This window comes from Cnephaeus nilssonii (assembly GCF_951640355.1).
Source record: "Cnephaeus nilssonii genome assembly, chromosome: 15".
Lineage (NCBI taxonomy): Eukaryota > Metazoa > Chordata > Mammalia > Chiroptera > Vespertilionidae > Cnephaeus > Cnephaeus nilssonii.
Genome location: NC_137086.1, coordinates 34,062,701 through 34,088,563, shown reverse-complemented (window position 1 = coordinate 34,088,563; position 25,863 = coordinate 34,062,701).

Here is a 25,863-nt window from a genome sequence, read left to right as displayed (position 1 = left end):
GGTGGAAAGGTGGAAGGAAGGAAGGAAGGAAGGAAAGAAAGAAGGAAGGAAGGAAGGAAGGAAGGAAGGAAGGAAGGAAGGAAGGAGGGAAGAGTGGAAGGAAGGAAGGAAGGAAGGAAGGAAGGAAGGAAGGAAGGAAGGAAGAGTGGAAGGAAGGAAGGAAGGAAGGAAGGAAGGAAGGAAGGAAGGAAGGAGGGAAGAGTGGAAGGAAGGAAGGGAAGATGGAAGGAATAGGGAGGGAGGGAGGAAGGAATGGAGGGAGGGAGGAAAGAGAAGCCTGCTTGGAGAGTGAAATGTGAGGGGCTGCCAGGCATCCTTGGGGTTTGTTCTGCTGTCCTGACCCCTGACCCCTGGCCTCCCAGGCCTTTGGTCTCACCGGCTGGCTGTATTTTTGAGGAATATGTCTAAGCCACTTTCTCCCTTTCCCCTTATTATCAGAAAAATAAAGGTCAAATAAACTGGATTATGAAAAATGAAAACCAAAACTCACAAAAACAAAACCCTTGTCTATTTCACGGGCTTGGATCCAAAATGGCACAAAGCGAGCTCTTAAAAGTAGAGGAAGGAACTGCCCCACCTCCCTCCCCCCCAAATCCTCCTGTTAACTTTTCACTTTTTCTCACTGGTGTTATTCCAACTAGCCGGCTAGGAACGAGTTGTGATTAATTATATTTTCTTTCTGACTTTGCAGATTCAGGGGCGACCGCTCACTGGCTCCTGTCCTAGGAGGACTTTGTTTACATTTGGCAGCGTGCTTACAAGTCACTGAAGGCAGTGCTGAATTTGGCTAAAAATGCTGGATAAACTATACCGTCTGTTTTAGGGCTTTAAATAATCACCCGGCTATTTTTTTTTTCTTTTTGAATGCAGCTTCCCCCAAAGCTGGTATAATTCCAGTGTGGATCTTCAAAACCCCTTTTGTCTAATGCTGTGTGTAGGCTTTCCCATAATGAGGCTTAGAGAGGCCCCAGCCCTCTCTGGTGGGCAGTCCTCATTCTATTCCCGTAGCACTTGGACATTAGAAAAGGTTTGTCCCTGCCCTGGCTGGTGTGGCTCAGTGGGTTGGGCATTATCCCATGCACCGAAAGGTTGTCAGTTCCACTCCTGGTCAGGGCACCTGCCCGGGTTGCTGGCTGAATCCCCAGTGGGGGGCGTGCAGGAGGCAGCAGATCCTTGTTTTGCTCTCACATCAGCAATGTAATGTTTCTCTCTCTCTCCCTCTCTCCTTTTCTCTCTCTAAATTAAAAATTTTTTTTTTTTTTAAAGAAAAGCTTTATCCCCTCATTGGGGACAGGGTTTTTGTTAGAAAAGCCTGGAGATAAATCTCTAAGGGCTCTCAAGGTTCAGTGGGTGTGTCACTGTTAAATGACCCAGCTGGACAGGTTGAGGTACAATTTACTGGAAATATATTAAAAGTGTCTTGGGAAATTAAGCTTAAAAATGTTCCTACTGCTGGTGTGATGCAGATTAGAACCCCAGTGTGCAACTGAGAAAAATTAAATTGTAACAAGAAACCCCTGATGATATGATGATGGCTTGTGGGGACGAGAGTTGAATTCTGGAACTCAAGGGAGAAAATGAACTCCGGTGACTTGCTGCCTAGGCCCCAGCCGGACCAGCACAGGGCAGGAGACTGAACAGGTTAGGGCACCCCCTCTGAAAACTGACATCTGTATGCAATTTTCAGGTAGTTGAGGTGTCAAGCATATATTCTCCTATCTCTTCACTCTGTCCCTAGTGACATCCCAAGGGACACAGAGCAAGAACCTTATGCAGTCTTCTGCAGAGACACATTTGGCATCCACTTGTATGGTGTGATTTATGCAGAGGAGAAAGTTTCTGGGTGCATTCAATTTGTTCTTTTCCCCAAAGCAAGGACTCTCCAGGAATCGCTATGTAAAATGCACATGGCCCAGAGAAAGGAAATAGGCATCTATCAGTCATTCACACCATGGTGAGAATTAGTGTCATCAGAATTCAGCCTGTTGAACAAGCAGGACCTAAAAGAGTGGGACACAGAGATCAACCAAAGAACTTATACACGTATATGAGTAACCCATGGGCACAGACAGTAGTGGGGTGAAGGCCTGGGGAATGGATGGGAGTGGGAGGAGGGGGATCAATGGGGGAAAAAAAGGAGGGATATCTCTAATACTTTCAATAATAAAGAAAAAATTTTAAAAATATGGGGATGACTTAGACACATGACACTGTTGTGTAGGACAACCAGCCATGGAACAGCCTGGAAGCAGAAGCATTTGAGGAGTATTGGGGGAGGGATGAGTCCCACTTAACAGGAAGAGAATGTGCATGAAGGGAGATCAGTGGGAGACTAGACTAGAGAGAGATTCTGGATGGTGTTGAATGCTGGACTAAGGGAAAAGAAGAAATTTAAATAAATGTGACTGGACATTGACGATTAAAAAAAAAAAAGAGTGGGACACAGGACAGAGGAATTTTGATGAGTAGAAAGAAAGAATTTATTTGCTTAAGCCTGGCAAGCAAGACTGGGGCACTGCATAGAGGGCCTGGGGTTATCATGAGGGGTTGAAAAGACGGATGAAGGAAGCATAAAGAATGGAGAAAGAAACTTCAGAAATGGGATGTAGGAGGGCATCAAAATGAATTTGATCAATCTTGGACTTTGCCTCAGAAGTTTCCTTTAAGTGACATGTGCAATTCTATAAATCTTGTCCTAGAAATCTCATCTAGTATCTCTTGAATTTTCTTGGTCCATTGGCAGATGGTCCATTAAACTCTAAATTAAAACAAAGTCTATTAAATGTATATGACAAATAAAAAAATATGCAAAATACTTTCACATATGCCCCTTTGGTTATTTTCATGATCTGTCTGGCACACAGTTGAGGATTAATAAATGTTTTTTTTATAGATGAATTGAATATGTGGAAAGGTCTTAATATTGATCCCATTATATGGGTGAGGAAATTGAGCCTTGAAAGTGTGTAGTTACCCAAGATTAGGCAACTAATCAGTGTTGAAGAACTAATAGTTCTTCCACTATTAGTGCCTCCCCTTTCATAAGGTCCAGAGTCTCCTCCCACGCCCCCGCACTTGCAATACCCCACCTTGTCTTGTCCTCCTCAGATAGCTCTAAAGCAATGCATTCTGGTTTCTAGTTCTGACTCCCAAGGCCAGCTCTCTGACATTGCCTTCATATGGGAATAGTATTGGGCAAGGCTCTATGTGCTCCGTCCTATTAAACCAGGTCCACATAGAGACATTGAGTGTGATCTACAGGGAAGTCCTTGACCTTTTAAGTACAAGTTGCTGAGTCTGCTGGACTTCAAGGTCCCCAGCTGCCCAAGCAGATAGACTTTCCCAGGCAACTGGAGGCCTTGAACAATATTTTAATTGGAAATAACTCTAAAACTGGGATCAGTGGCTTATTTTCTTCTATCAGTTGTGATTAGGCATGCTTATTGGGAGCACGGTTTGAATCAAGAGTTGGGTCACTAAAAATCCAAGGTCAAACACTTCTATGTATGACCCAAAAGTAGTCAGCCCTTTCAAAGTAGGAAGAGCTGATGGAGAAAATGCCCTTGATATTCTTGAGGGGCAGCTTGAAGCCCCATCCAGAGTGCTGGGTGGTCAAGGCAAGTCCAGAGCTACATGACAAAGGAGGAGGTGGGGTGTTTATCTCAAGATACTGGTGAGTACTTGCATAATAAACTGACTGTGGGTAGTATCTGGAGCATCAGGTCTGCTTAAAGGTAGAGAGTAGAGATAGTGTGCCATATACAGGTTGCCCAACCTTGAACACAAAAACTTGTTTCTGTCATTTTACTCCACTCACTTTTCCTGATCGCTGAGTAATCTGGACCATCCTTGTTCTCTCTGAGATATGAGAGTTACTCTTTTAAGACCAAAGTAATCTAGTGGCTGTTGGAATGGGATTCTCTACATCATTCTCTCATTTTTTTTTATTATGGACTCAGTTGGATGCCAAAACATTCATAGATACTTTTCAAGCCCTCCAGCTGAGACATCATCCAGGATGATAATATTTCTTAGGGTTACTCTTTTTTTTTTTTTAATACACCATGGCTTAGTTATTTCTTGCTATTCCTCTTTAAGTATTACAAGTTATGTTTTCTTTCTTTCTTTCTTTCTTTCTTTCTTTCTTTCTTTCTTTCTTTCTTTCTTTCTTTCTTCTTTCTTCTTTTGGGTGTATGTGTGTATAGGTGTGTTCATAATATGTAACAACTAAACTAATGTGTGCGGAAGAAGAAAAGTGTGTGATCCTCTAGGCCTGCAACATCCCCCAGTTAAAAGCCATTAGCCACTTACATGCACAATTAACCAGCTGATTCTTAGATTGAAGGCTGAAGGAGCTAATTGCAGGTATAAAAATTGCACCCAGATAAAAAGAGGTTGGTCTAGAAATTTATTCTTTAAATTAAACCTTCTTCTTCAGGGTGACTAGGCTGTATGTATGTATATATGTATGTATTTTAGGTTGACCCATCTCCCTGGTTTATAATCATCATAATTGCTGATGGCATCCAGTGAAATCCCCTATTTATGCCACAAGTAGCTTCTACTGGATCACATTCCATTCAAGTTGTAGTCTCTTTCTTTCTATATAGTGAATATTCTCTTAAAGCTAAAATCCTGAAATAATTTATTGGGAAATATGAATGGTGTGTATGTGTGTTTGTCTATATATGTATGTCGTATGTATTGAATATCTTATTAAGAAATATCTCTGGGAAAAGAGGTTCATATTTATTGATAGCCTACCTTGTACCAGGCACTTCATCCATTATCCTATCTAATAAAAGAGTAATATGCAAATTTACCATCACTCCAACACACAAGATGGCTGCCCCCATGTGGACACAAGATGGCTGCCACAAGATGGCCAGCAGGGGAGGGCAGTTGGGAGAGACCAGGCCTGCAAGGGAGGACAGTTGTGGGCGATTAGGCCAGCAGGGGAGGGCAGTTGGGGGCAATCAAGCCTGAGGGGAGGGCAGTTAGGGGTGACCAGGTCAGCAGAGAAGGGAAGTTGGGGGCAACCGGGCCTGCAGGGGAGAGCAGTTGGGGGGGACCAGGCCTGCAGGGAGGGCAGTTAGAGGGGACCAGGCCTGCAGGGGAGGGCAGTTAGAGGCAAACAGGCTGGTAGGGGAGCAGTTAGGCATCAATCAGGCTGGCAGGGGAGTGCTTAGGGGGTGATCAGGCTGGCAGGCAGAAGTGGTTAGGGGTAATCAGGACGGCAGGCAGGCGAGCAGTTGGGAGCCAGCAGTCCTGGATTGTGAGAGGGATGTCCGACTGCCTGTTTAGGCCCGATCCTACCGGGCAGTCGGACATCCTTCGTGGGGTTCCAGATTGGAGAAGGTGCAGGCTGTGCTGAGGAACACCCCCCCCCCCGTGCATGAATTTCGTGCACCGGGCCTCTAGTCTTATTTATATTCTCAATAACCCAGTGAGGTTGATAGATTATATCCATTTATAACATGAGGTTACTGAGGTTCTACAAAGTGAAGTAACCTGCCCAGGATCACACAACTCATCTTACATGTATTCCATGCCAAATTCTGGCTCTTTGTGATACTCAACACAACCTTTTGGCTTGATAAAATTCCATAAATTGGATGAACTCCATTCTTCCATCTCTGTGTAGATGTGATATGCTATTGTTCAAAGTAATTCTCTTTATACCATCTCTTTTAGAGCTAGTGGTAGCAAGTCTGAACAGATCGGCTCATACTGCACATGTTAAACAGTATCTAAGACTTCACCTTTAGCCTTTTCCACAACGGCACAAGGCAATGCTGAGGAAGCATTGTTGGTACATTTCTTCTCTTCCATTTTTCACGACCATTTCTCTGGTAGCCCTAACTCATTCTACCCTCTGGATGCCCTGGGATTCTTCCTTTCTCCTAGTACGTCCCCATCAACTCTTCCCTCCCTAGATAGTATTCCATGATCTGGATATTCTCTTCCCATTCCCACCCAGTCACTTCCAACAAAAGCATTGACTTCCAGTGTTTCTGCCCCTCAGGCTATGCTATGTGTTTTCTAGCTAGTTAATAAAATTATTTCATTAGAATATGGAGATTGTTAGATGTTAATGGATTAATAAATTATGGTATAGCCACTATCTTCCACTATCAGTTTCCTCCTTGGAAAAATGAAGGGGTGGGACTGAAGAAGCCTTAAGATCCCATCTTTTTCAATTTCATTTTCAATTTATGATCCATGAACCTCCACACGTTATTCTTACATTTTGACAAGGACCTTCCATACATAATGGGTCTTAATTAAATGACCACTCTTCCCTCTTTTTCCCCTTGCATGGAATGTCCATGTTTAATGCTTGACTATTTCCCACTTGTGACCCCACATTTATGTGAATGACTCCTAAATCTGTTTCCAATCTGCCTCTGATCTAGAACACCAGGTGTCTATGTATAACTTGTCTGCTGGCCATTTTCATTTGAGTTTTCATAGTCCCCCCAAATTTACTAAATACAGAGGAAAATCATCATTTTTATATTCTCTCCAGATGCTCTTCCATCCTTACTCACCATTAATGAATAATGCCACTCTCCTTGTCAGCACTGGAGAAATTTGCTAAGTCTTACGTTCTCCTCCTTCTTCATTTCCTACAACCATTCCAGTCCATCCAGCGTGTTTATTCTTCATCTTAAATTTCTCTTTCATCTGTTCTTAACTTCCCAGGATATCCCTTATTGATTTTATTAGAAATTAATGTAGTGACTTTGTACAATGACTTTTCCCCTCACCTAGCCCTGTTTTATACAAAATCTTTCTGTCATGCTTACCCTACAGGATCGGTGGGAGAAGCAAATAAGATAAGAGACATGCATGTGTTTTATAAAATGTGAAGTGTTCTACTAGTGTACTCTATTATTTGTTGTGTTCTGGAAGACAAAGAGCTGATTCTGGGTCTGAATCTTTGTGCTGCTTCTGTGTCTAGCATGGTCCCCTTTCTCTCCCCTCTTCTTTTAAAAAGAATGCCCATTCCTCAAAGCCTCATACAAGCCCACAGCTTCCAGAAGCGTGATCTGAACGCCACCACCTTCTTAAATACTACTTCTTTCTAAACACCTATGCTTTCACCCTTGGCTCTTTGTTAGTTATGTTCTTGATCTGCGAATTGATTTCCTGGTTCATGGTTTGTTCTCCATGAGCAGGCTGTAAGATTGCTTGAAGGCAGAGCTCATATCTTTATGGCAGAACCCATATCTTTATTCTTCTCTAAAGCTTATTAGAAGGTGCTCAAAAATACTGTATGATGGACAGATGGATGGATGGATGCACACTTCAGTGGACATCTATTTGACTTGGCTTGGGACTGTAAGTCTGGCCCTTGCAATCTGTGTGAGAAGGATCCTATGTCCCTTTGTCATAGGGGTCTAGTTATTCAAGGAAAGGAACAGTATCTGGATCCTGAACCTCGCAGGGCCAAAAGGAATGAAGCTAATGGAAATGCCATGAATCAATAAATGTGTGACACACTTTCCATCTAATGCTTGCCTTGTTTTCATGGTGTACCAGGAAGAGATGGCATGCCCAGGTGCACTACCTGGGTGGTGTGCAACGTGAGGAGGCCCCCAGCACTGCAGTGTGCCTGTGCCTCTCTAGCAAGCAAATCACAGTGTGATGCCCATCGTTTCCTCTGCCCAAATGGGCATATTCAGCAATTCCCCAGCAAATGTGGTCAGTGTCCCATCTTGCTTATCCAAATACACAATTGGACAACAAAGGAAACCATGCAAAATCTGCAGTGCTGGAGGTCTTCATTCATTGCTCATTTTAAATAAACCTTGATATATAGGATGAAAAGAGCCATTAGCAGAAAAGAGTTTAAACTACATTAGAAGAGGGGAGAAAATTGTCCAACATTTGGTCAGTCTGACAAGGTAAAAGGGAATGTGGGGTGGGGCAAGCTATTAGAGAATAAATGACTTTCTTGCACAATGGCACTGAAGAGCAGGCCTGGGGTGGAATAAAGTGCCAGTGTGGGTCTGGAAACAATGCATAAATACCTGCAAAGTTTTTAGGTGGGAGAACAATTCTTTCTTTACAGTTAAAAACATTAAAATGCCTTCAAGCTTCCCTCTCTTTCCTTCCAACTATGCCTCCTCCTTTGATTCTCTGTCTGTGGAACTTAAAGTATATTTCAGGCGCTTAAAGGAAGCCTTCAACTACTGTTTAACAAGTCAATACTAATTATTGTTTAGCACTGGATTATGGGCCGGATCATGGAATTAAAACAGAGCTGTTAGGACACCTTTGTACCTGGCAAAGAGTTAATGAGCACATGCTGGGCGCCTGTAGTGACTGCCAAGCTGGTTTACTATTTTATTTCAGTGGCACAGGAACAAAATCTAATACATCGTTTTCCTTTTATCTCCATGCTTCCTTCCTTCATTAGCAAAATGAGGAAGCTTCATTGTAAAGTTTATCATAAATTGGGAAATTATTTTTGATATTGTTCAATTAGTTAGTTATCTACAGAATGGTGTGGATTGTACATTGAATGAAGAAAAAAATTACAGACAAATATGGCATCAGCAAATGGTAATGGATTAATAGCATACACAGAGAATGCATGCGACTCACCTCTGAGACCAGGGATGGTGACTAGACTCCCTCATGACGGTGTGTGTAGGTATAGCACAGCAGCTTACATTTCTGGAAATAGAGGGCAGGGTTTCTGACTCCAGGTCCAGTCATTTGGGGTTTCTTGGTCAGGGCTCCACAGCTAGAACAGTATCAGGGGAGGGCAGGTAGCCAGGAGGAACAGGGATGAGTTATGAACAATCCGTTTGTTCTGATTAGATGTCCAGCTAGGATGGTGACTAGACTTCTCATAGCAACTCAATTCACCAGATCCCTGAGCAACTAAATGGTCAGGGCTTTGGGGTCCCACTGACTGGAGTGAGATTTAACCAGTGACCTGTAAGTGAGAAATACAATTGCCATTGATAGGTCATGTGCTGTTTAGCTTGACCCTCTCACCAACTCCCCTGGGCTCCTCAAAATGAACATGTTCAGCACTGAAATGTGGGGTGCAGATGACTGTCCCAGGAAACCAGAGATCAGATCTGAAGTTGATATTAAAAACTTTGGAAATGTTTGGTAAAATATATTCTTTGTATAAATTCTCCAAATTTTAATTTTCTTATGTGAAAACAAAACAGGAGAAGTACTCTGTACATAAGTCAAGGTGCGTAAAGTATAATGTATGGCTCAATAGCAGATTTTATTTTTCTTCCCGTTAAGTCTTACTACTTACTTCAGTAATTTACAATATTGGAGTTGCTTTGTGGGAACTAGGAGTCCATTAAGATGTGTATCTTATGCAGCTAGTATTACGTGTAATATTTTTTAAAAACTCTTAATCTCTAACCTCTGTCTTGCATAAAGGTGCAGAGGATCAATTATAGATAAATAGAGAGGAGATCTCGGAGGACTTGCAAATTTATTGGCAGTTTCTCAAGATACAGTACAGAGTCTGTATATATTTGTATTTAGTTTTCCATGGCTCTGACAAGGAGAAATGTTGTAATTGGTTTTATTTGAAAGCAGGAGATGGGGCCAAAGGGGAACTTTTGGTCTCCAGTTTTTGCTTTTAGCCCATATAAAGTAAGCATTCCTACCAGAGGTGTTTAATGGTGTACTCAGCCTTTTCTTTTCTTTTTTTTCCTTTTTAATACAAGTGTGAATGGATGCCTCAGGCTAAGCAAGCTCCACCTCTCAGAACCTCAGAGCCTGTGGGAGTGATCCCTGCCCTTCTGACCCATCCTTAATTGGCCTATAGTCTAAGAAGCAATTAAAACTAAGGGTCTGATTCATAAAATGTGAACATGCCATTTAAATGTGTGCAGGGGGATTCCTGCTCATAATGCTGGGATAGAAGCAGCAAGGAATTTGTTTTTATCCTCTAAGTCTACCTTTCATAAATTTACTTTCCTTTTTTTTCCTCTGGGCCCTAAATGCCCTCCATCCTTTTTCTGACAACTCTAAAGTTGGCTTCAAAGCCAAAGTTGGGCTCAAGTCCTTGAGTCCATGTCATGATGGCCTGTTGACCTCGCCTCCACTCTGCCCACTCTAGGCTGGATATTTCAATCATGATTTTTCCACATCTGTTCTTATTTTCATCATTTTTATATTTTGTTCAACAGTATAGGGAAGAAACCCCTAGGAACTGAGTTGAGCATTGCTGTCTGCAGAGATGGACGCTAAGGGAAAGCCGCCAGACCTTGCCAGAGACAAGCTTCAGAAATGAGCTGGGGGAAGAGAAAGCATCCCTGAATTCCAAGGTGTTTAATTGCAATACCAGGGAAACCCTCATTTGCACAATGGCTATTTAAATTTTCCCATAATTTATACACCCCTTAATCTCAGCCCTCCACCCTATACTCTTAAGCTCTTAATGTCGTTAATATACCAAGTTTCTGAATGTAAATTCTCTTAAGTAGAACATGATTCTTGGGAAGTGTTTCATAAATTTCTCTATTATTTGTTGTAGAACTAACTGAGAAGCAGGGAGTCTCTTATAGGAGATACTAATTAGGGCACAGAAATCATACATTTTTTTTTTAAGTTCAACCACAAATCTAAGCACAGGAGTCCATTTGAGATGTCTTTTAGACTAATGTCCAACCCTAGGAAAGAATTATAATAATATGCCCTTGAGAATATTGTGCTAGCTGTCTGGGGAAAACTAAGTTGACAAATAATCACTTGATTCAGTTCTCGTGTTTGCTTTGTCTGATAAACAATAGTCTTAGCTTTTATTATTTCCTGCAGTTTGTATTATGCTGCTATTCACAAAGTTTCAGTTCATTTTCCCAAATAGTGCTAGAGGCCTTATTGTCCTGGACTCTTTTTTCAGCCTTTCATGTAGGGCTGGGGGTTATGCAGTACTTTAGCCTAGTCAAGGGCTGCATCTACACCACACCAAACAACCAGGCAGAAAGTGAAAAAATTCAGTCCGTCTCCCAGATGGCCCCAGATGCATGGCATTGTGTAGACAGAAACAGCCAGATGGCTGAATGGATTTTTCCCTTTCCATCTGGGTGCATGACATGGTAGAGAAGCAGCCAAAGTCTTGAGCCAAAAGAAAATGCCAGCCAAGGAGATGAGGTATTGCTACTTTCCAGGCACCTAATGCCTGCTGGGTGGTGGTGTGACCTTGGTTTAATTTACTCTTTCAGAAGCAGGTCACTAATGGGAACAGTGATTGTCAAGCTGTAGAAACACAGAGGGAGGCATGCAGACCCAAAGAGATTTGTTTCTTGTGGGGGTAGGTCTCTTACTGACGTGGTGGGAGCAATGGCACTCGAGGAAGGCCCTCTCCTCCCAGACCTCCAGAGGTCAGTAAGCTAGAGGCACTACACACACCGAGTGAAAATGAAAACATCCATGGCTTGCTGTCCATCATGGGCATCACTAAATCTATTTGAACAACCCTGGGCAGTGAATTATGGCAGCATGGAATTGACTACACAGTTTATTTCTAGTAACAGGCAGTTACTATGTCAAATCTGAAACCATTCAGAAAGGACTATAAAAATATATGACAGAGTAACAGGCTACCTCTCGCTCCTTTTAGCATGTTTATGAGTTTAAACGGCATTGAGCTTGTGTTTATAGAAATGAATACAGGGATTTCTGACGTCCTATTCCTTCTCTCTCTCCCCCTGCCCTGCAATCAGCTCTTTTGTGACCATGGGGTGGTATCCAAGATCTTTGTAATGTCTGAACTCCTAACTGGATTTCTTTTTCTGCTCAGAGGCAGTCTTATTGATGAGCATACCCTTTGCATTTTTTCTGTAATAGTTGAAGGGTTTTTTTGTTGAAGAACTGGATAGTTAAATGACAGTTGCAAAAGAAAATCATTTCCAAGTTACCTTTCACCCCTATTTCCCCTCCCCAGCGCTGTTTGACACTTACTGAGAAACTAATTGCAGCCTGAGTGGGGCCACGGGACAAATGCGGCAATCCAGGCATAATGTGACACCAAATATAATAAGGTAACATATTGTTAAAAGTCAATACCCCAAGTCTAACAATACGGTGTCACAGACTCCTAAACGTGTAACCGTATAATATGTAATTGTCATCTGCAGAGAAAAGATCTAATTTTGATAATGCATATTGAGATTGGTTGTCTGAAAAATGCTTATGGCTCCAGAAGGTTTGACAGTCCTGAATATCACATAATAGCATGTAGCCAAGGAACATGGGACGAAGGGAAGAAAGAGACTCTATTCCAGAACACAAGCACTCCCACTCACAGTTTTATTTTTAAAAGAACACAATTCTGCTCAGACAATGAGCAAGTTTCCTGTGCAGGGTGATTTGTTCCTGGGTTTCCATATCTGGAATCTGGTGTGTGTGTGTGTGTGTGTGTGTGTGTGTGTGTGTGTGTGTGTGAACGTACATGTGAAGGTCCCAACCCATCCTCCAGGTGTGAGCTGTAGGGTCCTGCTTTGAAAGACACAAATATCCTGAGATCTCTAACTTATAAGGACTTGATGCAGCTTTAAATTTCAAAGAAATTAAGCAAATCAGTGGACTCTTGGGACATGCTAATAACCCACCGTCTTTTCCTCAAGTCTAGGAAATAGCTTTTTCGCATTTTAAGATAGCTGTGGTCAGCATCCTTCTTAGAGTCTCTGTGTAGACTTCATATATTAATTTCTTTTTCTCACTAAAACACTGTTTTTAAATCAAAGACATACCTTCCAACCCATGGCACCTTAAAGTTGAAGAAATATTGTAATACAATGTGCTAGCTGGTATTTATTGGACGTATGTGGTGTCCCGAAGGTAGCAGAAGACCTTTGACAAGTATATCTTTTCCATATCATATCTGCTCTAAGGAGGAGCTCATTTTATTTCCATTTTACAGATGAGGATTCCCAGGCCTAGAGACACTGATATATTGAAGACCCTCTTTTCCCCGCATTTCAGGATCTGTTCATCCATGAACGTGTCACCTCATAGCAAGGAATAGTACAATGGGTGCTTTGTTTCATATCCATAACTTCCAGGGGTCCACTGACCTGGGTCACTGATCCTCAAATCCCATTAGCTCCTATAAATTTGGCTCTCAGACTAGAAGTTTTGCATTGCTTTCAAACTCCTGGAACACTTGCTTGTATCCCTTGCCTCATGTTATTCACCTGAGGCTGCCCTATCGATATATATTTATGACTGTGCCTCAAGTCCCTTTGCTAGATGACGGCTTCCCAAGGGCAGGGACATTTCTGTACCTCTTCATTAATCACACCATCACAGAATTCAGTCTGCTCATAGCATGTGAACATTAAATATGTGTGAGACAAGTATGTAGCATAAAAAAGCAATAAACATCAGACTGGTACTCTTTAAAGAGGGTGAAAGGGACTTTGAGGTCATCAACCTTGCTTCTCAACAGCCTCTGACTCCCTATGGTACTTCCTTCTTAAAACTCATTCATTCATTCATTCTTCACCAAATTTTTATTGAATATACTTTTATGTTCAAAGTATTGGGTAGATGCCCTAGAGAAAATAGAGGGAAATAAGAAGCAAAGCCGCTGTCTTTGAAAAGGGATCATAATCCAATTGATAAGATCACACAGCTGTAAATATTAGAGGATACTGTGGAGTGTGAGGCCTATATACAACATTGAGGTGGTTATTTTTATTGTAATTATTTAAATACCATTCAGTGCAGAACATTTTAATTGCTTTGGGAGTTCAAAGAAGGGAACGATGTCAACATGGATGATTGGGGAAGGCATTTTTTTAGGGATTGTACATGTGGAAATGAGGAACAGCAAAAAGAAATGGCAAAAGTAAGTGAGGGTCAAGTGCAGTAATCATTTCCGTTTGAGCTGAAGTTGGAATGCTCGTGCAGGAGTGACCACAGCTGAAATATGTGTTTGGGCAGAATCACAGAAGACGTTGGGTGGCACGCCAATGTGCTTGGGGAGATGCTGAGAGTGTTTGAGAAAGGGAGAAGCCTGATCGGGTTTGTGATCTTGGGAGATTAGCTTGTCTTGGAGAAAAATGGTCTTAACTACAGGATGGCTCGAGCCCAGGAATAGGAAGTATTAGGAGAGGATGAGGAACATTGTTCAGAAGGGTGCCATTTTGTCTAAATATGTTTAAAATACTTATATTTCAAAAGATAGGGAATGCTTCTCTTTAAAAACTGCAAGTGTTAAATCAGATTCTAAATGCTGACAAATAAATAGCTGTAGCTGGGAATCTCCATTGTGTGGTAAGGACATGGTCATTAGCAATGCCAGAGAGTGAGGCTGGAGGGGAGTGGACAACTGAGACAGCTGCAAACCACACCTAATTGGAAGGCGGAGCCAAGGGCGCAAGTCTGCCTCTATGGACAGCAGGTCTGTGGAAATGTATTTCCTTGGGATTCTGTGAGAGAAGTGGGTAAATAGGGAGGAACATGGCAGAAATAGATATTAAATTCCTCTAGAATCAGCAGGGGGATGCTATGCTTTCTCCTTTTTTCCTTTGATTTCTTAAGTTGTTGCAACATACCAATGAGGAAAGTGTTACTCCCATTTCACCTGCAGAAAAATAAGGGTCAGAGCACTCAAATGACTCCCAAAGTTCCAAAACCAGATTTTGTGTTGGGTTTTATCCCAAGAATTGTTCAACCCATGCTTTCCTCACTGCACCTGATAGCATCATGTTGACATGCCAGATCTCTGCCTGTTGTTGGAGACTCAGATGTGATACATAGCCAACCCATGCATTGCTCATACGCCTCCTGCCTAGGCTGTTTGGATCTTAGCTCCCTTATCATAATGGGAAGAAATGGGTACGTCAGAGAAATAAGTCCCTTCCCTCCCAAAGCACAGGACAGAGATGGCCCATCGGCGCTTCTTTCCCCTGGCTTCTGGGACCAAGAGGGGTGAGATGTTCTAGTCAGTTACAGAACTAGTTGGAACTTTAAACAGAGAATACTGTGAGGAAGACAAAAGAGAAGCACTCTAATAAGGGTTGGTCCTGTCTAGTTTTATTTACCTTTCATTTACTACTCCCACTTATGAATGCTCTACCCTTAATATGGAGACCAAAATTGTGCATCTCTAAGAACTCAGTCAGTCATTGATCCATTCCAGAGCTCCTCTTCCTTCTCAGGGGTAGATTTTGGGTGTCAAGGTAGCAAAGCTGTGAGCATCCCTGAAGGATAGAACAGTGCTGTCCAACATTTTTCAGGTCATGGCACAAGTATAAAATAATAATATTTGGATAGAGCATTGGTGTAGGGCTCCAGCCCTATCCAGTCTTCCTGAAGCCTCACCTGAGACCCATGTGAGCCATACCTGTGTGCCCACTGGCTGGAAGCCCTGGGCTAGAGGGGGCTTCCACTCATTACCCCAGCAGTGGATTCCTAGATTTATCCTCAGAGGTTAGTACAGGCCCCTGCATCTGTAGTTTCTTAGTGACTTAGTATTATACAAAGTAAGAAATAAGGGTAACAAAATTCTAATGCAGTAGAAATGTGTGATCCACATGATAATCACAGAATTTATAAAATAATATGCCCTCATAGAGTATGAATAACACGGTGACACAAGTTTAAAGCTATATAGTGAGCATATTCTTTCAAGCCTGTTAGGGTATCCAGGTATAATTTCATCAGCAGACCATGCTGAAAGTCTTCCTTTGATGCCCTTGTGAATTTGAAGTCTAGGCCAAATGCATCCTCCCATCCCCTCACACAATAAGGCCCGATGGGTAATAGTGATTCCAAATGATAGAAATATATTAGGTGATTGCTAATGCCAAGAACTGTGCTTTTGCATGGACTATTTACTTTAATTCTCACAGCAAGCCTAGTCATTCCTCTTTTACAGATAAATAGACTGAGGCTTAGAGGGAGAGGTTAAGTAACTTGCTCAAGGCTGCATGGCTATTGAGTGATGGCAATCTGATGCTGATATTGGTACCACTAGACTATGGTGCCAGAATGCTTAGAGAAGTCTCCTTAGATGCAGAAGGAAAAAGAGAAACACATTGCAGATGTTATTTAATAACAATTGGCCTTAAAGGCTGACCCCTCAGAGGTACTGACAGCAGGGTAAGGGGGTAAAGATTGTGTCGTAGAGTTACTGAGGTCCTTTATACTCATAAGTAGCCAAGGGGCCATTAATTAGGGTTGCTAGATTTAGCAAGTAAAACTACAGGATGCCCAGATAAGTTTGAATTTTATATAAATAAGGGATGATTTTTTTTTAAGTACAACTATGTCCCAAATATTACATGGGACATACTTATACTGAAAAATTATCCTTTGTTTATCTGAAATTCAAATTTAACTGGGAGTCCTATATTTTATCTGGCAACCCTAACATTGTTGATACTGTCTGTTGGCAGGTAGGGATTTCCTTTAACATTTATGACTCCTCAGTAGCACTAGACAAAGGCAAGTATTATTTAAAATGGCAAAGTAAATAATTATGACCATAGAATCACAGGGAAGAGAGAAGCAGAGAATTGGTATAGCTTTGCCACTCTTTGCTAGACGGTGACTGTGTTCAGACCAAGAATTGACTGGGATTTAGTGTCTGATCCATAAGACAAATCAGAGGAAGCCATTGAGGCCAGAGCCCAGATTTGGGAAGTCTCAGTGTTGTGAAGATTTGGGGACTGAAAATAAGAGAAATGCCATTCCTGGGCTTTCCCTGCTGTGACTCTCCGGGAGGAAGGTAAACGGGTGATATCAGGTAGTTGAGAAGAGGGAAGATATTTCTAAGTAGAAGAGAACAGACATGGGTGTACAGCAGGACGCAGTGCCAAGCTCTTCGGAGCAATTGTGGACGGAAGGGGGTCAACTGGCTTGGAAATTGGTCAGAAGGTATCATGAAGGGCAAACAATAACATTTGTTGAGTACCAAGTACCAAGTTGTTCTGGGTTGAATAGTGCTCGCCCAAAATTCTTGTCTACTGGAAGCTGTGAATGGGACTTTAATAGGGTTGTTGCAGATGTACTCAGGTTAGGATGAGGACATGTGGAAACCAAGCAGGTGGGCTGGATTTGGGCTCTAAGTGCAAAATGACCGGTGTCCTCATAAGAAGAGGGAAATTTGGATGCAGAGATGCAGACACACATGTGAAGATGGAGAGAGACATGTGCAAGGCAAGGAACACCAAAGGTTTCTGGTGACCACCAGAAGCTAGAAGGAGGCAAGAAAGCTTACTTCCCTAGAGTCTTCACAGAGAGTGTATCCCGGCCAGTGTCTTGATTTCGGATTTTTATTCTTCAGAATTGTGAAAATAAATTTCTGTTGTTAATAGCTACCCCTTTAGATTGTGGTAATTTGTTATGGCAGCCCTAGGATACTAATAAAAGCATACGCCACATTCTAAGTTATTACTTTCCGTACAGATAAAAAGGTCAAATGTCACAGGAAAACCGGGGAGAAAATCTACTCACCATACATTCCCTACTTTAATTAGCCTCTAAAACAGACTCAGGAGGGACTGAGGTCGCCAAGCTTTCTGTAAAGGGTTTGATAGTAAATATTTTAGGCTTTGCTGGCCACAGGTTCTCTATTGCGGCCTTTGAGGAGTGCAAGCAGTGTAGACAATAGCTAAACAAATGGGCATAGCTGTGCCCCTATAAAACTTTATTTACAAAAACAGGCAGTCAGCGGATGGGCTGGAGTTGGCCCCTGGGCTATAGCTCCCTGAACTCTGACAAAAGCTTGCCTGTTGCAGACCTCCCTTGCCTTGTGAATTTGGGGACATTTACAGCTCGCTACATTGTTTGAGATTCCACTTGTGTGTTCTTGGTTCCTCGCATACCTGGTGGCACTGAAATCATGGAACTGCCATTGTCTCAGGCTGCGTGGCATCTTAGGGAGCATGCCTTTCGATGCCGGGCACTCCTGCCCACGCTGCCATTGCTCCAGGTGGAGGACGAGCCTTTGCCACCGCTCTCAGAAGCAGGACCCATCCAGGGGAAGCAGTCTCCTCCTACATGATGTCCCCCAGCTTGTTCGCTAGGCTGGGCTCTGAGCCACCTTGGACTCGCTCCAAGAATCAAATCTACCCTCAAAAGATAAAAATCGTTACTTTTGAGGGCTTGCCAAAGGATTTGCAAAAGGGTCTGATACGGGGCCCCAATGAAGAGTTCCAAGTCCTTCTTGTTCTGGCGGCCTCACTGGGGTAAGTGCTTAGCTTCTCAGGGCAGCTCTTGGGAAAGGATGGAGCCTCAACCGCATGTGTAAATGGTGCTTGGCTTATTAGAAAGGTCATTACCAGCATCTTCAAGGCTCGCTTCATTCCACTGGCCCAAACGTGGGATGCAGAGGTGCGCATACTCCATAGGGCAATATGGTCATTCAGACATTCCAGAGAGTGGGGACACCAGCCAGATTTACCCAGGTGACCTCCGCCTTTCCTTCCCAGCCAGGTATCCAACGCCTCAGAGGAGTCATTCTTCCTTCGGGAGCTTTCCCCAAAGCATCAGCAACTTGCAGGCCTCGATCTGGTCTCGGCAGAGGAGCAGCTGTACGCATCACAGTTTATCAGTGTTTCTGAGAGGGCTTGGCTGCCCTGCTCACTGCTGCAGGCGTGGGTCTCCGAGGGGCCCTTCCAGCTGATGTTGCGGGACATTTTTTTACCCTCTCCACTTTGGAGTGTTAGTTTCCTGCTCACCACAGTGTGCTTTCTTGTCAGAGGGGTGCTGAGTGTGTGAGAGCGTGTGGCACCTGAGACTCACTTGAGGCTGTCAGATGTGATTTCACCTCCTCTTTTGAGGTGCTGGAGGGGGGATGCTGGGTTTCATTTGAAAGTTGAGTCTTACGTGGAGGCAGGAAGTGATCATCAGATGATCTGTTCACTTCTTCTAAATTTAAAAGTTTAAATGCAATGTAATGTGTTATTAACTGCATTATAACATATAGTGTAGTATTATGTATAGGTTATATTATAATTATGTTATTAAGTTATTAATTCTGGTGATGATATGACTTTCAAGACTCTCAAGAGATAAGCTCCCTTTTAGGTAAGCATTGTAGGTTTGCACAAATAAAATATGCCCCAGTCGCAATACAATTAGAATGCTATCCGCAAACAACTTGGCTTTACCTGGCTTCTGAGCCACCCCAAGGTGTCCACAGAAAGGTAGCACATTAATTGAATCACGTATCAATCTTTAGAATCATATTATCTGCTAGAAAAGTAATAGCATTTATGAAGCTTTTCCTATATAGCACCTTGGACTGCTTCTCTGTAGGTAGAATGCTAGTAATGTACAGCTTGAACCCTTTGGAGCATGGTGTTTGGTGAAACACACCTTCCTTTGTCCAAGAATCAGCCTGACCAGATAGAGAGCAAATCCCAGTAATCTTGTGAGGACAGTGAGAATCGTGGACTGCCTTTGCTAAATACCTGCGGTTATTCTGTGAATGAAATAGGGATGACTGTAGTGGTGCTGAAGCAGGGCACATGTGTGCACCTTTGTTTATGAAGCATTTCGTGAGAATGGCGGAGGGGGAAGCAGTGTGATGCTAGGGAGTGAGGCAGAAGGCCCCCTCGTTGACATTGGAATGACAGAGCCGGAAGGCAACTTTGAGGGTCTCCTCACTGACTCATGCGTTGCAGTGGACTAAGACGGCCCTCCAACCTGGTGGCCCATGTGGTGGGTGAGGCCTGTCTGCCCCAGGGTGGGCTGACCTTGAAAAAGCAGGCCTGGCCTTTTCTGTGATGCCAGCTTCCTCAGCAGAGCTTCCAGCCAGTTCCACCACCACGCCTTCCTCGGTGACTCAGGCTTACTCAGCGAGGCATTTAGACAGCCAGCTGGTTGAATCGCCAGTCTCACCACCCCCAGGTAGAAGGCGGGTTCATTTGGTGATGCCTACCTCCTGCAGGGGTCAGCACACTTTTTCTGCAAATGTCCAGATAGTAAATATTTCAGGCCTTGTGGGCCACAGTTTCTGTCATAACGACTCAGCTCTGCCACTATAGTGTGAACAAAGCATGGACAACACTTACATGAACAACATGGCTGTGTTCCAGTAAAACTTACCAAAATAGGCAACAAGCAGGATTTGGCCTGCAGGCTGTAGTTTACTAACCCCTGGTTTATGGGGGCAAAAGGAAGCTGTTCTTAGACATGTGCAAATCTTATATTTATAGCTTTAACGTGGAACAATGCAAAGATCATTAAATTAGGCAAATGGTAACTTGCTAACCTTTCATGCCTAAACTTCCTTATCATAAAACAAGGGCTTTCGATGGAATGATCTCTAAGGATCCTTGCATTTGGACAGTTTGATCTGCTCTTAGTGTTGGTAGCTCTGAATCACCGGTTCTAAGGAAGATACTTGGCCAGGTCTTCATTGTCATGCAGGGTTCTCCATGGCACAGGTGACATTTTGGAGGGGGGTCCTGGGAGAGAGTGCGATGCTTCTTCTAGGGCCTGTTTGCTGTTTCCTAAACCTGGCCCTCAGTCCCCTTGGTCTGGATCCCTGCTTATTCTCTTAAGAATTCCCATATTCAAAACATTCCCTACCGGCACCATTTTTCTTCACCGATGACAGTAGATACGAGAACTGCTCTGTTTCTTGATTTTATTCTGTTGTCCCCAAGAATGAGCTCTTACCTTGTGAAGCTATTGTACTTTTAATTTTAGCGAATCCTCTCCTCAGGGGTCTGGGGTGGAGCCTACACTTTATGTCAGTGTGTCTTTCCCCTGAGGACTCAGCGTGGTGAAGAGCTCACTGCAGCCCTGTTGATTTGAGATCAGGGAGGAAGGTTCTGGATCCCTTTCCCTCATCACTCCACAGTCAACTGAGAGGTTGACGGAGAGAGAGCTTGTGGGATAACTCCCAGATCTGCAATACAATCGATGCTAATGATAACCAGACCTCTGATGGGTTGAGCACTCTAGGCCCTAGAGTCTAGGGGATGATAAAGGCACTCTGCCTGAATGCCCTTGGATCCTTTGTTACCATTTTTGTGTGCCCCTGGCCACTCTGCTTCCCACAGTTAGCAACAGCGCCTCCTTTGGAGTCCTAGCTTCGGAGTTCATGGTCAGAGCTTGCTTTGCCCACACGGCTGGAGAACTGAACAGTACCTGGGAATTCAGATCTTCTCAGGGAGGCCCTGCCCAATGACTCACAGGCCCAGGAATATGCATGCCCAGTGTCTTCCCTTTGAGTGACTCTGAGGCATAACTTACAGTCTAGAGTTCCCCTGGGAGTTGGGGTGAAACTACTTCCCATGGGACCTCACTGAAAGCAAGTCCTTTTCTGGCCATCTCCCCTTTCTTATCCTGCTTCTCCCATTCCCATCCCGATTTGCCCTGGGCACATTCTCTCAGCAAATCACAAACACATGTTCATCCTCATGTGAGGGACTGATTCTAGGGAAGCCCCGGAAACAATGACTTGCTGTATCAGAGCCACGCTGTTAGGCACTTGGCACAATTTGTCACCGATCCTTGACCCAAACCTGCACGGTAGGTATAACTGTCCCCATTTTGCTGATGAGGATTCAGAGATTGAAATGACTCTCCGAGGCTCACTCAGCTAGGAAGTGGCAAATCCCGAACACCAGGTCCAGAATTCCGGCTCTGTCTTCAGAGTCTGTCTCTCTGCTCCGAGGATTGCTTCAGGATCGTGAATCATTCTTTGGGAGACATGATCACCGAGGTGCCAGAGGGTCTTTGCAGTTTTGGCTCAGAAGGGCCTCTGCTTTAGGAAGAGCGTGTGCCAGGACCTGAGGGGTTTCAGCTCCTCCTGGGAGAGCCCCAAACCTGGGCAACTGGAAGGGTGGGTGGTTCTTTTGTGTTTTTAATTTTTAATACAAAACACCAGATTATGTAAAATGGCAGCTGCCAGAAATATTGTCCTTGTCTCTCTCCAAGCGCCAGTAAAAAAAATCAAGTTACGATTCTATCCTCTGCTGAAATGGGCTTTCCTGGGATTGGAGTAGTTATGGCCCTAATCTGTGAGCTATTCATCACAGTGGCATTGGCAAATGTTTGCATACAGTAACTTCCCCCCAGTGAATCTCTTGCATTTCCACAGCTAATGGTTAAACAGGACTTGGGCTGATATTTGCATCTCTCCCAGCCTCTGGCAATCTGATTATTAGTGCAATAAATATACAACATTTAATAACTCTTCACTTTTCCACTTTGAAGCCATTAGTTGTCTCCAGGTTGACTATGAAGAACTTCAAATTCAATTCATTAACATTTCCTTCAATGGGCCTCTTAACCATGCAGGCCTGGCTTTCCCATTATGTACTGTCACTAATAATGGTTTTTACTTCTAACCTATTATTAATTAAAAAATTAAAAAGAGCCCTTCAGTCTCTTCATTTCTGAAAAAGGTTTGTATCCTCTCTGCGTGAACTGTAAAGAGGCCTTTGGAGTGTGGCTTGTAGTGTTGGATAATTGCTATCAAGGTAAATAATTTAGCTGGTCAGACAGAGTGCACTTCTTCCTGCTTTGAGTGGATGGCTCAAGTTGCGGCCAGTCGGGCAGACAGACCCGAGGCAACAAGAATCAGAGCTGCGTGAATCGGGCGTTGGGAGCCAAGAGCCTTTCCTGGGGGGATGTGCGGTGACCTCTGAAGCTTGCCATGACCTGGGATACCGCCGTCCTTTCCTCTGCAGCCAGACAGGGATGTCCCGAACCCGGAGTCTTTGCAGACGGAGGCATCTTTCCCCAAAGGCTTTCAAGGTTTTGCCATGAAGGACAAACGAACAGCACAGATCCTCTGGCCGCCCTAATCTTTTCTTTCCCTACTTCAAAGCCTTCTGCGTTGCCTCTGAGCCTGTAATTACCCTGGAGGTATTTTAGACTTGAAGCGACACCAGCAAAATTGCACTTCCTGATCATGGGAGTCCACAGTTGTGTTTAATCAATTATGAAGCTGGTCACGAGATGGAGTTTTTCAGCCATAACCATTAAAGGGGAATCATTGTCTAGCCCAACTCCTTGTGCTCAGGGTAAGGGACCCACAATCTGAAATTAAAGAAACACTAGCCACTTGATGTGGTTTAATTTCATCTCTGCCTCCTTAATTAAAAGCATACCATTACCCACCCACGTAACAAACCGACACTTATATGCCAGACTGTAACTAACAAAAAAACAAAAACAAAAAACATACACACACACACACACACACACACACACACACACACACAAAACACACACAACAAACCCTGCAAAAGTTAGGTGGAGCTAAAACACTGATTTTAAGACACCAATAGAGGCTCCCAAACACCACCGTAAAATCTAGATTTATTTATGCTGGAAGCTTTAAACAAGCTTCTAGACAATTTGAGAGTCTGTATGTCTGTCCCTCTTCCAACCTCCCCTATTCTATCTGTCTGTCTGTCTTGTATTTCTGGTGTGCGCTCTCTCTCTCTCTCTCGCTCTCTCTCTCTCTCTCTGCCTCTCTCTGTCTATATCTTTCTCTCTACCTCTGTGTCTGTCTCTGTCTCTACCTCTTTCTTGACTGTCTCTTTGCTTCTCTCTCTATCTCTGTCTGTCTCTTTCTCTCTCTCCTGCACCGTCCCATGTACACACACATCACACACCCCTTCCTTATTTGCCCTCAGCCAGCCGGAAAGGAAAGACAAAGTTTCTTTCTTAGATATTCTTTATGGACACCGGAGTGTCTTTGTGGTCAGACCTGGGGCATTCCAAGGGAAAGAAATTCAGATCAACCCTCAAAGCCGCGCGTTCTCCCATACTCCTGGCCACGCAGCCATGAGCCCAGAGAGGCCTGGCTGGGAACAGCTCTGTCTGCCACACCTGTCCGTGGTGGGTGCAGGACAGCCCAATCCACACAGCATGTCTGCAACAATCCTCACCAGCCAGTTCTGCTCCTAGATGTCCGGGGGCCTTCAGAGACTTAACCTATCAGCAAGGGAGCTAATTCCATATACTCAGGCTGGGCTGGGCCACTCTCTGCTTAGATCTCTTGCCATGCACTTCGTTGTGGTGCAGGAGCCCAAAAGCTTGGGGCAGCCAGACCACCTGTCTTGGCCAGCATCCTTGGCTCTCTTTCTTTTGGCTCCTGTTCCCCACCCAACCTACATCATTCCTTGGTGGTGATTTGTTTTTCTTCTTTGAGAGGTTGAATAGCACTGTGGTTTGGAACAGGAACAGTCACACCGTTGTGTCCAAATTCTCGCTTTGCAACTTCCCAGCTAAGCAGTTGCACCTCAGTTTTCACATCTGTAAAATGGGGCTAGTAAGAGTAATTACTTTAGGTGTTTTTCTGAGGATCCAAGGAGTTAATTCAGGTTAAATACTTAGAATAGCATATAACAAACCCATGATGTTATAAACTTTTAAAATTTGTTGCCATTTCTCATTCCCTTATCTTTGAATGAATCAGGACAGAATATAACATTTCAGCAATTCAGAGCTGAACGATTTTATGATAGGCCAGTCAGATCCCCTCATTTTTAAAATGAAAAAAACACACACAAAACACCAAAAAACCGAGGCCTGGTAAGATAAAGTAACCGACATGTTAAATAGATTGAGTGGTGGAGTTGATTCTGCTTAATCCAGTGCTCTTTCAAACACACTCTTTTGCAAATATTTCTCCTTGCTCCTGACGAGAGCGCTCAGGGTTGTGGGATGGCTAGAAAAAGCAGCATTTCTGAGTGCAGGGTTTCATAGTGAAGCCTTCATGAGCAGCCTCCATTCCTGTAGGTAGTCAATGGGCTCCTTGGGAGGACTTGGAGGATGCCCCAAAGGCCCCGGATTTCTCCCCGATTACTGCCAGACATCCCACCCTTCTCCAGTCCTAATTTTTGGATAAATGCACCAGGAGAAAATGAGCCCTCCTTTTAAATAATTGTGCATAATTTTACACAGATTATTCAGAAAGCACCCAAAGTTTTAGTTTGAGTGAGATACCTTGTCTTCTCAAAGTGCTTGGGGGCCTTAGGTGCCAGGGAGAAAGAGAAAATTATTTCTGAGAAGGGGAAACCGTGTGGAAAGAGCAAGGGTCCTTGAAAACAAGCTGTTTGGACTCTCCAGTTTTGCCCAGGGCTAGCTTGATCCTGGGCTTCCAACTGCGTCTCCTCTTCCCCTCGGCTGACTCTGCCTAAATGAATAATGGATTGTGAACGGATGTTTGGAAGCAGCCCTGGACTGATTGGGTGACCTGTGGTTGGTAACAAGTTACCGAGGTGGGTGTTGGCTGTCCGTCCGTGGTGAGGGTCATGCTGCAGGCAACTTCCCAGACTTGAATCAGAAAGACTGGAGAGAGGTGGCCCTTCCCTTCATCCCCACCCGAGCCAACCCCACGGGATGCAGAGCCTGGGCGGAGGTGACTGCAGGACCCAGTGTGCAGTCCTCCGATTGAACGGAAAATCCTACTGCCTGAGTGAGGAGTTGGGGGTGGCGTTTCGATCAAGAGGCTCAGATCTCTTCATTTGGAGCTAGAAGCCTGGTATGCTACTGTATGACTGGTGTCTCTGAGGACTGCATTCCCCAGTCCTGCACAGCTCGGGTCTGAGATGAGAGCAGGAAAGACGGCGCATGCCTCCTGATGGGATGTCCTGAGGACTTCCCATCTCAAATGCACGACCTGACTCTAATCGTGAGGACATATCAGGCAGCCAGAATCAAGGGGCATTCTACAAATACATGGCCCTGGCCTGCACTCTTCAGAAATGTCAGCATGAAAGACCAATCGGATTATAAGAGCAGCTCCAGGTCTCCACTGAGACCGTGATGGCTGCTACCCTGGAAATACCGCCTTCCTTTATGTAACATTCCAGCACTCCCTGTTCCTACCAGAGCCCTAGGTGGTGAAGGAAAACAAGAACAACCGTGCTAACTATACTTCTCCCA